The 3,313-nt window shown below is 38.5% G+C and overlaps 1 long non-coding RNA gene across 1 annotated transcript in view; it reads right to left on the bottom strand.

The window, feature by feature from the left end:
- Positions 1-3,313, bottom strand: part of LOC106519936 (uncharacterized) — a 12,654-nt gene that overhangs the window by 8,067 nt on the left and 1,274 nt on the right. Inside the window, exon 2 of the long non-coding RNA XR_001310490.1 lies at positions 2,882-3,094. This is a non-coding gene — a long non-coding RNA (uncharacterized LOC106519936). The remainder of the gene's footprint in view (positions 1-2,881; positions 3,095-3,313) is intronic.

The raw sequence follows: 3,313 nt of genomic DNA, 5'->3' as shown, positions 1-3,313 counted from the left end.
ATATAAATATATATACACGTACATACATACACGTACGTACATACATACATGCCTATCCACATATACATACATCAAAATATTTACGTAAATATAACAAAATATGCATCATCAAAAAATAAGAATAAATAAAAAGTTGAGCTACGGTTAAGACTCTAAAATGTTCATTTCAACCTAATGATTACTTCCTGAATGTTTCATTAACATCTGTTTGGCAGTGCATTACATAATTTGCAAATAACAATTTCAATTAGAGATCAACAAGTTTTCTTTAAGGTTGAGGCTGATTATTTTGACTTGAATCTAACAAATCCCCCATATGTGCTGCCAWTTGTCTTTTGTCCAGTACTTGAAGCCATTGTTTTTTTTCTTCCTTCGTTTACATGCTAAAACTGACACAATGATGATTTAATTCAATTTATACATATAGAGTATATAGCACCAAGTCACAACAACTGTTATCTCACACTGTAAAAGACAATGTAAAGAAACAGCAAATTGTGTTGAATCACTTCAGCACAGTCTCCCATCCTGAGCAGCACACTGGCRACAGTGGAGAGGAAAAACTCCCTTTGAACAGGAAGAAACACAAATATCAGTACAAAATGTAGTCCGTCCGTTGTATCAACTTTTGATTGCAATRATTAAAAACAAAGATGTGCTGCAGTGTTTTGGGGATGGTGCTCTGCTACTTCTTCACCAAAGCTCAGTATCTGTAGCAAACACAAATCCCTTCTATATTTTACAGAAAATAGCCTTAAGAATTATCACTAGAAACCTTTATTGTCACCCATCAAATACATTATTTTATCAGTCGGAATTATTGAAATGTTATGAATTGGTTGATCGATCCAATTAAAGTTTGTTAAGAGAGTAACTAATTATAATCTTAAGGGGCTAGAGMTGTTTGTAAAGYCCAAAATYTKAACAAATTTGAAGGACTGATGTAYTTTAGTCCATGGAATAAGAACAATCTGGAAAGTGATCATAAAAAGGCTGGTTCAATAAATTAGTTTAAGAGAATGATAAAAGTTAGATTGTTGAAGAAATATGAATAATGTGTGTTGATAAGATCTGTTGTTTGGGAAGGAGTTGAAGTTTTAGGTTATGTTTTGTTATTTGAAAATAATTATTGTTTGAATTTATTTGATTTTTGGGGAAGAGGTTCTTCTTTCTGCTGCCTTTCATTTTATTTGATTTGTATTTTTTGTATAGTGTTTGTTTGTTTTGTAAAAATGAAAAATAAATAAACTTTTTTATTAATTGAGTTATGAAGCACGTTTCAGTCAGGTTTGATCGTCTGCACGAGTGCTGCTCTGTAAAGAGTTTCTATCTGTGTGAGGACACATTTCTTTGAGCAAACCATCAGAAGACCTGCAGCRTTCGAGTCATCGGGGGATGAGGCAACGTTTCAGAGGCAGCAGGTCAGACATCTTTCCTGACATGAACCATTTGCTGCAGCAGTGATTATCTCTGGTGTTTTTGTGCCAKCAGAGCAGCAGAGGAGTGGGAGAAGCTGCTCCTCAGGTTAGAGCCCACATGTGAATCTCACTCCAGGCGTGAGCTTCTCCTCATGCAGGTGTTACAGCTCTAACATGAGCTGTGACAGATGGCTTTGGCTGTTTTCTCCACTTTACATGCTGCATGTTTCACACAAACTCTGGACGTGAGCAACAAGCTTTTAYTCTTTTATTATGAAAAGGATAAAAACGCAAAGAGGGAGAGTTTTCTGTTCCGTTTGGGATTTAGCTTTGTGTCCCTCCAGCTGTTCTTGTAGGGATCATTTCGTGTGAGAGCGCAGCAGGTTTAATCGAGCTCCGATCATTTCACCACGCCTTGTGACGGGGTCCCCGAAGACAAACCTGCGCCTGTTTTCACCGAGCTGCAAAAACCCTTTTAACCGGCACCCCATCCTGCGCCGAGCGGGGAGCTATTTTAGCATCCTGCCTGCTGCCGCTGGGACCAGACATTACACACTCACCCCCCGCCATACCTCCCCACACAAACAACAACCCTGCATCCACGTGCACACTCCGGGCCCCGTGCACGTCCCCCTTAATGTCTGGCAATTTTCCAGGTTGTCACTGGAAAGGTGAGTGTTGATTTCAGTGGCAGCGATAGGCAAAGCAAAAAGCGAGGCAAACTTCAGAACAATGAAACGCTCCTTTGGAGTTTCTTCTTTTCTTCCTCACCTTCTCCTCCTCCGGAAAAGGAGAAAGGTGTCAAGTTTGTGACAAGTGCATTGTTTTTTTTTTTCTTTCCTCTCTCCCCCGCCCTTGGTGCTGTGAAGGCGTCGGCGATGGAAAGTTTGTAGAGTTCTTACAGAGAGTTTGACCTACTTAGGGTAACGCTGCACACCAGCGACTCCTGCAAAAACACACCAGAAGGAAATTATGACAAGGATTTTCCAGCTCAACGTAAACTATAATATTCTATTTTATTTTGTTGTTGATGTTGTTCTTAAACCCTCTGACTCTGCTCTCAGTTTTGTTGTTCTCCAGATGATTATTGTTCATCAGTTCTGCTCAGAAATGAGAGAAATATTTTTAAATCTGTGTCAAACGTACCGTAAATTTCAAGGACCATTTTAGTGTTTTACCTAATTAGTATGTCACTAAAAAAAGCGATTAATTATCAGTATTTAATTTTTAAGTAGTCCTTCCTTTTGTTGGAATAAGTGTTACACAAATATCTTCTTATTTTCTGTAAATTAAAGGTGTGGATTACGACTTCATAATTTGGACCTTATTYATCTAAATGTGTTAATGAGTTTACAGAAGGTTAGGTATGAAAATTWAATTAGAATAAAACACATTTTACCCATTTAAGAGAGAAATTTGAAAGTTTGAAAATAAGGTCACTAGAAGGRCATATTTGATGTTACCTGTTTAGTCCAGAGTTTAGCTCCGCCTCTCGCACAATGACCACTTGAGATACCAGCTCCTCCCAGTGGTGGTTCCAGGGGTGGGGCCACTGGGGCATTGGCCCCTGCTGAAATCTGACTGGCCCCCTGAAGTGCCCCTGTCCTGKCACTCATCTGTCCTTTGCCTGAGATCAATGATGGTGGRYGCAGTTCCATGGCCAAACGCTAGAGGCACTAATGAGTCAAACAGTAAAGTCCAACATGAATCAATCTTACAGAAGTCATCTTCTCTTCTTTAAAAAACTTGAACAATTTTGCAAAAAAAATATCTTTCAGCTGGCAAACAATGGCTTCATTTTCTCACATGCTTTGACAATATTTTATCCATGTACAGTAAACATGCATGTAACAATGATAAGGAGAATTTAAGCTTTTTTAATAACATTACATCAC

This window comes from Austrofundulus limnaeus, unplaced genomic scaffold (assembly GCF_001266775.1).
Source record: "Austrofundulus limnaeus strain Quisiro unplaced genomic scaffold, Austrofundulus_limnaeus-1.0 Scaffold85, whole genome shotgun sequence".
Lineage (NCBI taxonomy): Eukaryota > Metazoa > Chordata > Actinopteri > Cyprinodontiformes > Rivulidae > Austrofundulus > Austrofundulus limnaeus.
This window is presented reverse-complemented; position numbering and strand designations above follow the sequence as displayed.